The 13,872-nt window shown below is 37.9% G+C and overlaps 1 long non-coding RNA gene across 1 annotated transcript; it reads right to left on the bottom strand.

Moving 5' to 3' along the window:
- Positions 1–9,572: 9,572 nt before the first annotated feature.
- Positions 9,573–13,732, bottom strand: LOC136246873 (uncharacterized). The gene is made up of 2 exons (XR_010696884.1): positions 13,615–13,732; positions 9,573–9,803 (listed from the first exon to the last, which is right to left on the bottom strand). It is a non-coding gene; the product is annotated as an uncharacterized lncRNA (long non-coding RNA).
- Between the last annotated feature and the right edge of the window lie 140 nt (positions 13,733–13,872).

Raw genomic sequence — 13,872 nt, 5'->3', positions numbered from 1 at the left:
CCTAACGCTATACTTGTCGCGTGCCCTAATGTACAAGACTCGAGGCAAACTACTGGTCGCGTGCCACAAAGTTGAATACTCAGGGCATACTACTATGCCGGCACAATAGCCGTTCGTGCTTGTTAACCGGTACCGGCACAATATCCACTGTTTTTTTTTTACGAGATAAGCGCTTATTGTGAGAAGTCACCCATGGTTACTCATATTGTATTAGTGGAAGAAAGCTTAGATGGTACTTGAGCTAAGCACTTGAAGCACATTTGTTTGAATTCATTCCATAACACCTCCACTGGTGTGGACAAAGAGTATTTATAAAAAAAAAAATCATCACTAAATTGACTTATGATTTCTTTTATAACTACCATATCTATGCCAAAGAAATGACTTCCTTTTGGTGGGCTGCTGGTGAGTGATTGTAACAGAAGATTCAGAGTGAGGCTATTTTAACTGAATCTTCTGTTACAATCACTCACCAGCAGCCCGAAGTCATTTCTTTGGCATAGAGCAGATATGGTAGTTATAAAAGAAATCATAAGTCAATTTTAAGTAAATACTCTTTGTCCACACCAGTGGAGGTGTTATGGAATGAATTCAAACAAATGTGCTTTAAGTGCTTAGCTCAAGTAGCTACCATCTAAGCTTTCTTCCACTAATACAAAGCAGCCATGGGTGACCTCTCACATTAAGCGCTTATCTCGTAAAAAACAACGACTTTACAACTTAGCCAGGCACTCAAATTGTAATCATCACTGGGTACTTATCATAGTTTTAAACACATAATTCAACAGGAATGTTGTAAAGCTTACCATGATTATATAGAAGGGCTAGTTGATTCAAATAGTTCTGTGTCAAAAAAACTTTAGATTTACATCAAGTGTCAAAAGAAAGACCACTGTGGTGTGGCACCATTAAAGGTTAATGATGTTGTAATCAATGATAGCTTAGTTAAAGCACAAACACTCAATGAGTACTTTACATCAGTATTTACTCCAATTACAACAGAGACTCCTCCAGAGTTACATGTCCGATCTGCGCCGGACGTAAACCCTATCATAGTTGATACTAATGGTGTTTCTGAGCTGCTGCAATCTTTGGATATCCATAAAGCTTGTGGACCTGATGGAATACCAGCCCATCTATACTGAAAGAAACTAGAGAAATCATTTCTCCCTCCTTAGTCTTCATTTTTCAAGCCTCATTACAACAATGTTCACTACCTTTAGATTGGAAAAGGGCCTGTTTCATTAACATGTATCTGTTCAAAACTGTTAGAGCACATTGTGTATTTACTCCCATTTTGCTAAATATAATCTTCTGTGTGATCAACAACATGGGTTTAGACAAGGTCGCTCGTGTGAAACTCAGCTACTATTGACAATCAATGACTTTGCCGAAAGCTTAAATAACAATGATCAAACCGATGTCATACTACTAGATTTTTCAAAGTCATTCGACAAAGTGTCCCATCAACACCTGTTCCATAAACTCCACCATTACGGTATCCAAGGTAATTTACTTGACTGGATTAAAGACTTTGTACTGCAGAGATCTCAGTGTGTGGTAGTTGAAGGTCAACAGAGCCACTTAACAGCATTTACCTCTGGTGTTCCTCAAGGTACTGTCCTTGCTTCACTTTTGTTTCTCTGTTTCATAAATGATTTACCAAATAACATATCATCCAAAACCAAGTTATATGCTGACGATGTGTTACTTAATGCCACCATTCGCACAGAACAAGACTGCAATCAGTTGCAGAAGGATTTAGATGCACTGGTAAAATGGGCAGACGATTGGAAAATGGTGTTTAACCCACAAAAATACGAATTTCTTAGGATAGCTAACAAGAAACACACAATACTAGCTCAGTATAATATTCAAAATAAACCAATCAAGGAAGTCAGCCATGCCAAATACTTGGGTGTAACAATAAGCCAAAATCTATCCTGGTCAGAACACATAAAACAAATAACTTCCAAGGCTAACAGAACTAAAGGTTTTCTTCAGCGTAACCTTCAGCGTAACCTCCACAATTGCACACCAACAATTAAAGATAGGCTGTACAAAGCAATGGTTAAGCCAATTATAGAGTATGCAGCTGTTGTCTGGGCACCTCATACTAAGAGGGATATTGATATGATTGAGAGAACACAATGACAAACAGCTAGATTTGTGACCAGCAACTACTCCTATTACACTAGTGTCACGCAAATGCTTACAGACCTTAATTGGCCTACACTTGCAGTCTTGCACGATGCAGAGATGAACTGAAAGCCATAATGATGTTTAAATAATTAACCACCTTGTTGACATCCCAGTAAATCCGTTTCTGACACCCATATCCACTGTACATAGTATACCAGAGGTCATAATATGAGATTTATGCAACCAATGACACGGACTGATTCTTATATGTACTCCTTTTTCCCTTCAGCAATCAAAATCTGGAATGATCTACCCCAAAATGTGATTGACTCCAATGATATTGATCAGTTCAAACAAAAACTAGCAATTATTTAATTTGTATACTTGCATGTATGTTGTGACCTGTGCACTATACCCTAATAGAGGTCTGCATAGTATTACCAATAATAATGATCTAGCTAATTTCACAATCAAAATCAGCTAGACTTGATTGAGTGGTCTGGTTTTGCTGGCTACTTTTCCCAAACCCATGCAGTGGCGATCCATATATATATATATATATATATATATATACGTGCGGCGTGGAGCCTTTATGGAGCTCTGGTCAGCCTGGGAATGGCTGTATGTGCATGGCTGTACAGCTCCGTGGTGTTGAATAAATAGCTATATCTGTTATGAATTTCCTTTATTTAGCCAGTTTTGCCGGAGACCTGAATGGCCCATAACTTGGCCTAATTGAAACGTTTCGCTTCGATTGTTCAGGTTAACAGTATTTTTTCCCGCCTCCACGCATCCCGCCTCCCCCTTTTGGAGCTCGCCTGATACAGCCAACCTCGGTTAAAAACTATCGCTAAAATGTCGGGAAGCTTAGCTGTTGACTACTTAGCTTCTTCAGTGGATGATCTGGATAAAACTTGTGAAAATCTGGTACGCGTAGCTACCACCGTTGGCAAGCTACAACACTCTGAATATTTAAAACCGCGGCGTTTCTCGATACTTTCAGATGGGCGATATGACCTGATTTCGCGTGGCCAGACCGGGCCGCTTTTTCGGCTCTGCACGGCGTTTATCGATTGCATTATAAGCGCCTAAGCAGGTGCTTAGCTATAATGCAATCGATAAGCGCCGTGCCGAGAAAAAGCGGTCTGGCCACGCGAGAATAGATAAGACCGGTTTTCCCAGACTGCAGCATGGGTCGAATTTGCTTTGTTTGCTCTCTGAAAGATTGTCAAAACTGTTTTTATACTGAATTTTATGTAAAGTTTTCGAGCTCGAAAGTTTTATATAAAGTTTCTGAATCGGCAAAGTTTAGCACCAGACTGTTTGAGCACTAGCTAAAATAATGTCAATTAGCCCAGCAATGATGTGTACGATAGGCATGGGAGTTAACAGGATGGTACAAGTTCTAGCTATGAAGCATGTAACATTCAACCCCTTAATGGTTTTATTTTGAAACCAAAACAGTATAAACATTGAAACTGAAGTACTTTCAATGTTTATAGCTACATGTAGCTCCACCAATAAAAGTGAAACCACTTTTAAAACCAGAATTGTATCCCAGTGAAACCATACTTCAAAGAATTAACTGGAACTGTATGGTATACTGTGCAATAACTACCATACAGCACTAATAATAATTACATAACCAAGTAATAATAATAATAATAAGTGACGTCATAAATAATAATAATAATAATACAGTCCAGTATCATTTCCTTTGACAAAAGAAGTGTTTTTGTTGCAAACATGCATATGCAGCAAAATTCGGACTGCAATGTAGGCAATATGTACATCAAAGTACTGTACCACACAATTTTACTTAGATTTCCAGTAAGCTAGCTACATCACACCAGTTGTAGAATATGCTATAGCTATATTTCTTAATATCATAATTCATTCTGCTCATATAACCCCTTGTTAGTTACACATCATACTAGCAGAATCAACTGGTATAGATCTATAATGTATGTCTACTGTACATCTGGTGAATTTGATGATTAGAAGAATATAAATTATTTGATTGCTTCAAATTATCTCAACAATACTCAAACAGCTGCTTCAAGCTTTGCATACAAACTGATTTCTCTCTAAGATGACTTTGTTAAACAGTTACAAGGAAGGTCATAAAATTATAGTACATAGATCTAGATTATAATAATATTATTTCAATCATTGGTTAATTTACAGTATAAATGCTTTACAGCAGGTGGAAATCATGCATTAGAACATATTGCTAAATTGTCAATTTCTATCATTTGTGACCCATTCTGACATAAACCAGTCCTATACGCCTTTCCAAGCAGCACAACTTGACAACTACTCATAACTTTCCTTGTGAATAAAGTGGTAACTTTCAAAACATTAAAGTGTAATGCTATTGCATAATACAATACTGTGACAAAGTTTATAATTATATGAAAGACATAATATTTGACCAGACCTGCAAATAGGGGGTCTTATAGCCTTTCAAATTCCATCCATAACTTGACTTGTGTGTATGGTACCAGCCCAGTGAAATTTGGTCGCTTTATACCCCTAACATAGCTGGATGTAATTTCAATAGGTTATGCACATGAAGAGTTATGACCGGCTGTCAAACTTGGAAATTTGGAAAGGTTATAAAACCACTTTTTGTAGATCCAGTCACATATAAGGAGATATAAATTATTAACCTTGGCAATGGCAAATCCAGCTTGGGGTATTTGGAATAAATACCTCCCCCCTTCTCTGCCCTTTCCCTTTAGGAAGAGACCCTTCTCTGTCCTTTCCTTTTGGAAAATTTTTATCTTGTGAGTTCCACAGTAAAGCCAAAGTAAGTTTATCATTCAAGATTGAAATGCTGACATATTGAATACTTAGTTTTAAAAGCAGACAATAGCTACACCTCCCTTTGCTGTAAATTCACCTGAAATTTGTTGCCCAGCATCTTCTAAGTGCCATTAAAGATGATCATTGTGTGGCAGTTGGCATTCATAGCATTTGTAACAGCTTTTTATAGCTTCCCAACCTTCTGCAATTAATGGTGAATTTCAACTGTGAACCACAATGATAAATGACTATGTGTAGCTACACTCAACTACTTATATTACAGACTGTAGCTAGCTATTTACAGTACTAGTTGCTCAGAGAAGAGTCCTTCTTTTTGATGGTGTGGATCTGAACTTGTTTGTTCCCCTCCCCTTGCTAACTCATGGAACCGCCCCTGCTTGGATATGTGACCGGATCTGCAAAAAGGGATCTTATAGCCTTTCCAATTGCATGTACTTGGCAATCCATAACTTGACTTGTGAGCATGGTACCAGCCTGAAATTTGGTCACTTTACACTCCTAACACAGCACTATCAAGACAATAGGTTAAACACACGATAAGTTATGACTCGTCAAACTTGAAAGGCTATAAGACCCCTTTTCACAGATCTGGTCACACATATGGCTAGCTATGTGTATAAGACTGAGTTTTATTGGACCTGGTCACATTTACTGTACAAAACAATATACATATGTAGATCATTGAATGCAGGTGTAGAAGAGGCTACAGTGCACTTGACTAAGTCGGTAACTCAACACAACTGTAATACGACTACTGAATATATGAAATGGTACAAGGCTATTTATAAATAGTCATGTATGTAAAGAGTTATGCAATACAAAAATAAAGAGAGCATGCATGATCAGTGACCTAAGTACAGACATAAAAAAACCCTAAAAAAAGATCAAAACAACATATGGTACACAACCATAATCCTAAGGTGTCTTGCAGATGTGATACAAAACAGTCTGTAGGTGTAAAGTATAATTGAACTAATGATAAATACAGGGTGAGATATACAGTAAATACAATTACAATGTCACATGTATATGCATTGTTAATAGTTACATTCTTACACGTGTAAGTCAAAAATCTGGTGTAAGTCAAAAATCTGGTGTAACTATATTATAAAGCTGGGAAGTTTGTTGGAATGCCGAAAGTAGATTGGTAACATAAAGTGGTAAGACATTGAACCTAAAGAGGTTGAGTGCCACACAAGAATAAACCATAATCTATGCTTTTGTTATTATTGACAATCTCCAGCTACTGATTTGACAATCTCAGTCTCTAGTACTGATTCTATTGAAGTGATAATATTGGCCATATCTGTATACAATATGTAATATAATAGATCCTAACAATATCATCAATACAATCACTTGTACTGCAAGCTGTTTATGGATCAAGTCACCACCTGGTCTGGGATTATCTGCATTCAGGCTGCCCTGCTTGGACATGTATATGGAAAGGCTATAAGACTATACCTGATCATATTTATTGTACACTACAGTATGTAGATCATTGAATGCATGTCAAAATCTTGTACAGTTATAAAGCTGCATAACACTGGGAAGTTTATTGGAATGCTGAAAGTAAACACTGAAAGTAGATTGGTAACATACTGAAATTAAAGTGGTAAGACAATGAACCTAAAGAGGTTGAGTGCCACACAAGAATAAACCACAATCTATGCCTTTGACAATCTCCAGTTATTTGACAACCTCTAGTACTTATTCTATTAAAGTGATCATATTGGCCTTAGCTATCTATATACAAGATGTAACGGATGCCAACAATATCATCAATATTATCACTTGTACTAGCTACAAGCTGTTTATGGATCAAGTCACTAATTTGTCTGGGATTTTATCTGCATTCAGGTTGCTAATTGTAGCCTCCTTGCAGCACTCTAGAACGATAGTTGAACAATAAATCAACCTTTAATGAAAAAATTGAAAAGTCATGATGTTTAAAACTGGCAGAATATCCTGGATCCTAGTCTGCGTGGTTCCTCATGCACTTGCCTATATAGATGGCAAGCTGTCTGTGGAACAAATCACCATCTGGGATTTTTCTGCATTCTATATAATATGGTTTCACGGGTTCAGGTTTCTAACTCCCTGCTCCACGTGCGCATTGTATCCTATAAGTCCCTAGAGGAACAATAGATTCAGTCGTGAGAACATCATTATAAGTGTGAAAGAATAACAAAATGTGTAGATTGTGATTTTTATTCTTGTGTATAGGAGCCCATAAACACTGTAAGGAGCACTCTGTGAGCTGTTGCTGAATTCCAACAGTCACCAGCATACTGTGCAATTCCTTATAAGGATGGTTGTGAATTGCATTAATGAGTTTGTGGTGTCTTTGTATCATCTGTTAGCGTTCTTCAACACTAACCACACCCTTGTTGTTGTCAGACAAAACCAAACCAAGAAGCCATAACATGGCTTGGGCATTGAAGCCAATAAAACAAAATACGCAGCACAAATTAGATACAATTATTGGTTTATACTTACTCAGGATCGGAGCATCTTGGTTTATTAGATAAGGTAATGATGGCTACAAAAAAAATCAGCAAAGGTGTGTTTTACTAGTTAAATCATCCTACATTTTGCACTTTGTGGGAATAATGGGTTCCTGTATATACCAGATACCAAACCTCTTTAGTTTCAATATGTTACCAGTTACCACTTTAGTTTCAGTGTTGTTTCAACTTCCAATGCACAATGAATCATTCAGTCATACAACTACTGTTGTTTTAAGGAAGCGGTTACTGAATTGAAAAGTTTTTATTTTTGCATCTAGTAGTTGCCCCAAGCACTCAACTTTAGGAAATGCGTCTAGTAGTTTCCCTGAGCATTTGACTTTAGGGGACACAAAAAAGTAGTTAGGGTTAGGTTGAGTTCAGCTTTGGTTCCTTTTTCACCTTTAGGTTACGTTCTTCTTACTATATATAGTGAGACTGCTATGCGAGTAACATTTATAAGGTAGAAAAGTAGGGGTGGTGGGTAGCTTGCAGCGCTAGCAGTAGCACAGTGGTTAGCACACTGCCTACAGTTACAGTAGTCCAGAGTTTGAGCCCCGGCACACAGCCCTATCCCCTGTATTTGTCCAAGTGTACTGTATTTGCCCAGTTATCCATATAACTGCACTGTCTTTGCCCAGTTAGCTGCATAATTGCATTGTAGTCTGATCACCAAAAATCGAAGGAATTTAGGTACTCAAGAAAATCACTCCAAGCAAGGAAGTACAATGTAACAGTTTAAAAACTGATTTAACATCTTTAAACAGGCTGTAGGACCAGGTGTCCTACAGACCTTCAGTACGAAAACTACAGCACTCAAATGGTGTCTTGAGTGGAGGCAAATACAGAACTTGGCTTCATGAAGCCTTGTGCTGTATTACTCTCTTGGCATGCCCCTCATGCTGTATTTCCATACACATGCATGGCAGTGCTTTAACTATATAGCAGTTACTTTTGGTACATGTACAATACATCCAGTCATATCTCCAATAGTTAAGTCCAGTGATTAGTAACACCTAGTGATGTGGACTTCCAACATGGTTATAATCCAACTATCTGTGGCAATATAATTGTGAGTGTAATGTATGTAGGGTGTGTTTATGTGTGGTGTGCAACTGGTTCAGCATCATATGCACTGGTTGATAGAGTAGAATTATTGACGTCTCCTATATTTCACCAGTGACTATATTTATGAAGCTTTTAATGGATATATAGGTCATGTCATGAACCCAAACTGCAGTGGATAAATTAATGTAGAGTGGGACCACTCTTAAGCTAAGCACACAATAGAAAAAACCTCTCCAAACAAGGATTTTGGTCTAGCATCATAATATATTTTATCTTTGAAAAAGGATAAACTCCATACTGTCACAAAAATAGGCCAAAAATAGTCTTTTTTTAGGGAGGTCCTCTGTAGTTCTGAAAGAATAAGATTGGGAACTCTCAGTTGGTGCAGACTTGGTTTGTGCCAAACTATTGATCACTCTGCATCTCAAGGAGTCACTTCTTTGTTCTTTGGTTCTTTATTGTTGCAATGATAGGACTTTTTACGGTTCTGGAGACTAAGCACACGATTGTAAAGGCACGTTCCAAAGGAGCCACAACAGTGGGAACCCAAATCTTACTATCTAAGGGTACATATTAACATGTTCTTTAGATTCCATGTGGGATGATCATTAAAGTAAGTGTGTATACCAGTAGCGTGTTTGTCGTTGTCTGTGTCTTTATTTTGGAAAGTTACATGGCCATGGCCAGTCAGCAAAGTAGTTTTTGTGAGGCTAAGATACAGTACTTCGCACAACAATACAGGGAACAAGTAAACTTCCAACATGGCCATCACGCATGCCCCCCCTAGTGTAATTGTAAAAAAATCAGTTATCTAATTGTTGCTCAATAATACATAAAAATATCAGACTTGGCTTTGCGTAGTATAAAAGGATAAGCAGCAATACAACACTGTAGCATGGGATAGTAACACTAACGCTGCAATTGTAGCAATAAATATCCCTGCTGCATTGTGAAAACACCTTCTGTGATGCTCATGGACTTATAATGAACCATACTTACAATAATGTTATTTAAAGTGTGCACATGTACTGTTGCTCATGAATAAATATCTGTTGGTTTAAAGTAATTTTACCAGCAAACTAATGTTAAATACATTTTGTTATATCTGAATAGCTCCTGTCCAATGAAAATGCTTTCCTCATGATGCTGACAGTGTTCTTCAAATGATAAATGATTGATCGAGGTAGTGGCCATTTGCAGCTGCTATGAGAGCGATCGTCAGTTACACCAGACTTTGGATGAAGACATTGTTGCTGCCTGCATTAATAAACAAACATTTATTCCACTCATACAGTGTATATATATTACAGTATGCTGAGGAGTATGGCAGTACAGCAGATACTGTAACAAAAAATATTCCCAGTGAAGAATAAAGAGCTACAGGAAAAATTCAGTCATTCTTACATGCATGCCATTATTATATGTTTGCATACATGTATATTACCAAATTTGTTGGACATTCTAAACAGATCTTAGTGATTGACTTGAGGGGATAGCCTGAATTTGGGAAAGTACAATGCTAGCTATATGTATGACCATGTATTTTTTTTTCTTTTAACTCAAGGTTCAAAGTTTCTTCAATTAACTTTCACAAATAGAGTATATAGCAATTGCACATAATATTGAACTATACATATGTGCTTGTGTAGTGTGTGTGTATGTGTGTAGTGTATGTGCAGTGTGCTTGTGTAGTGTGTGTGTGTGTGTGTGTGTGTGTGTGTGTGTGTGTGTGCGTGTGTGTGTGTACATGAGTGTGTGTACGTGTGTAGTGTGTGTGTGTGTGTGTGTGTAGTGTGCTTGTGTAGTGTGTGTGTGTGTGTAGTGTGTGTGTGTGTGTGTGTAGTGTGCTTGTGTAGTGTGTGTGTGTAGTGTGTGTGTGTAGTGTATGCGTGTAGTGTGTGGTGTGTGCGTGTGTAGTATGTGTGTGTGTGTGTAGTGTGCTTGTGTAGTGTGTAGTGTATGCATGTGTAGTGTGCGTACATGTGTGTACGTGTGTAGTGTGTGTGTGTAGTGTAGTGTAGTGTAGTGGGTGTAGTGTGTGTGCACATAATAACCATGACATTCCATGGTTAAATCAAAGTACTTGCATAAAAGTTGCTGACAGCTATACGTGTGCTACTATGTATTGCATTTAGCTTAGCAATTTCATAGGATACTGTATGCAATGAAAACACCTTATGTCAAGCTTATGGTGACCTTCTGTAGGTTCTAAATAAGGACAATGATGAATCCCAATCTTTTTGTATTTGCAACCTTGAGGTGCAATAGGACAAGTTTATTACATCAAATTTAGCCTAGCTTCACCATTAGCTATATTTGATAGGCTGGATTCTCATACGTATTGTGTATCTGCAACACATAATAATATTTATCATGTTATCTGCCGTGTTGGCAATCACACCAGCACTTTATTTATTGCAATAAATAAACTGATAAATTCCAATACATGGTACATACTTACATACATACATACACACACACACACACACACACACACACACACACACACACACACACACACACACACACATACATGCACACATATACATACATACATACATACATACATACGTACGTACATACATACATACATACATACATACATACATACATACATACATACATTTCTGCAGCTACTTGTGATTTGAAATTTGGCTGCATGATCATGCTTTGTAAATTAAACCGTCAATTTTTGCGCACCTAGCTTTTTACTTACTACGAACACTTTTAAACTTTTAGCAGGACTAATAATCACACTAGACTATAATTGGACCACTATAGTAGATGACAAAACTACATTAGAAGTGTGATGTCATTTTATTGTATTGCCATGGGATATTTTGTTGATTGAAGCATAGATCCTTTACACCCTGGGGATTGGAATCTGCTGATTTCTCTGTTCAGTGGCAGTAGGGATGATGAGTTTACTTTACTTCAGTTCAATTAACAAAGAATTGGTAAGTACACAAAAAGTGTAAGCTAAGAAGAGCTAGCCAAAGTTTGCCCATCGTTTGAGTGGTGGGATTTGAATATGCACTGCCAAAAAAAGAAATGGACTAATGACTTTGTTGGTTACCCAGTTATACTTACAGACTGAAGTTTGACATTCATACAACGAATGATTCGAGACTTACAGCCAGCCAAAGTTCAGTTTTTTGGATCTTTGTCACTGTTACCATACGCAAGGAAATTTTGACGTCAAAAAAATTTGACGAATTTGACGAATCGGTTTAATTTGTCAAATTTAAATTCATCAAATGTTTATAAGCGCCCTTAAAGGTACGGGTTTTGCCTACAATTTCTTGATTTTCGTCAACATTTTATTCATCAAATCTGCTAAAGTCTGAATTTGTCAAATTTTTTGATGTCAAAATTTCCTTGCATACGGTACTAATTTGCCTCCAAAATCACCTTTTGGCTCACAGTAAAGGACAAGATTACTGAAGCAAACAACACAAGATTCACACGGTATAACAACATAATTGTATCAGTACAACTTTTCTCACCCGGTCAACACCAATTAATAAATGGTGCAGATATAGTCTCAGCACAAAGTACAGCAAGTATGTGGAGATTCCTATCTCATGCAGGGGTGTAAAGGATTTTGTAATTGAAGACACTATGCACACTAAAAATAGAGTGTACATACTAAGTGTGAAAATATATTCAAATCAACACTGAGTTTCCCAGAAGTGGTTGCTGACTTGCTATGGATGAGGTGACCAGTGCTTGGAAATTCAACTGTTGGGCAACCAGACTATATAGTTTATAAAACTCCTCATATGGTAGGAAAAAAGTATACTTATGGCCATGAATTTGTAAAATACACATACAGGCACATTTTGACATTTAATGTGGAATTAGGGAAAGACAGTCACACACAAAATTACCTGCCTTATTGGATTCACTTGCATTCCATGGGGGAACATGCTATAAAATGGTAGTCACACTTTGAAGCTTTATATATGTCCCAAGATGTAAGGCAACATGTTACAAGGGTCGGATGGTTGTATATATTTACATACTATTGCTAGACCACAACTGCATGATTGCAGTTTAACTCTAGTTTAGCCTAAAGTTGTTAGCGGAGCTCCAATCATAAGTTTTAAGTACGGGAACAACAGCAGTTCCAGAAAGCAAAATATAGTTAATGTGGCTATCAAGTTATGATACCAAAATCAATACACACTCTCTATAATGGTAATACAATTATGTTGTACCCAACAGTTGCCAAGCCCCAATGTTGGTCATCATAGTATACCCAGGTAGTGCTAGGGCTCAACCCAGGTAGGATATCAGCAATCTTTTTGATAGTAGACAAGTGCACAAAGTTTCCCATAGCTACCTCAATTGTCCTGACAGTTGCAGTTCTGTTGCTTCTAACTGGGCTTATCAGATTTCACAGACGACTCAAATATCGATTCTAATTATAGCGCTCAGTAATATGCATGTCATTACTTTTATTGGCGCTTATAGACTCAACATGAGTGAACAAAACGATAGCCCTATCCGCTGGGGCTTATCGATTAGAGATTATAAACAGGCGCTTATATTGATAAGCACTAGCGGATAGGGTCTGCGATGTACCAGACTACTTTTCACCAGCGTTAGAATCTGCGTGATGCCGTGTGTGAGTGTATAGCTAGCAGTTAGCGTGATTGCACACTCCACAGCGGCTTTAGCCATCATGCATGCTATCTATGTACACAGCGTCACGCAGATCCAAACGTTGATGAAAACATCAGTACTGTCGTTTGCTTCAGTGTTCGAATATAGTAACATCCTGCGTGACTGCGTAGAGGTTATTTTATCACGCTAACGTAACGGGTGGTTGTTATGCCATACTGGGCTTATCGTGATAAAATAACCACTATACACAATGCTACAGAGTCACGGGATTTGAACACTGGTGCAAACGACAGTATCGACATCACCTTTTCGTCGGTTATCGTATACAGAGTAGAGTGCCATTCTCAAAACTTCGCCCCGCATGCACACATAACTTTGGGACCCACGGCGGCCCCGCCTATAGTATTATTCACCCCATCTGGCCTAGTCTGGGACTCACAGTTACTGAATAGTTCCTGAATCTGAAATCCCCTCTCTGGTGCATTCCGTCAACCATAGCGGAAAAGTGACTACAAGTCTAGTGATGTCAATACCCCCGCGAAATTGTGGAATTTTTTCGGTGGGGACTATTCTACGGAACGGAACGGAACGGAATGATGGACTAAACCACGGAACGGAACGCTTTCTCAAATTGAAGCTTGCAACTTACCATTGCTGAAACTTCCCTTATAAGTTAGCAGTGGCATCTCCAGTGGGT

This window comes from Dysidea avara, chromosome 2 (genome assembly GCF_963678975.1).
Source record: "Dysidea avara chromosome 2, odDysAvar1.4, whole genome shotgun sequence".
Classification (NCBI taxonomy): Eukaryota; Metazoa; Porifera; class Demospongiae; order Dictyoceratida; family Dysideidae; genus Dysidea; species Dysidea avara.
The sequence above is the reverse complement of the archived record's forward strand: the minus strand, read 5'-3'. Positions and strand labels throughout refer to the sequence as shown.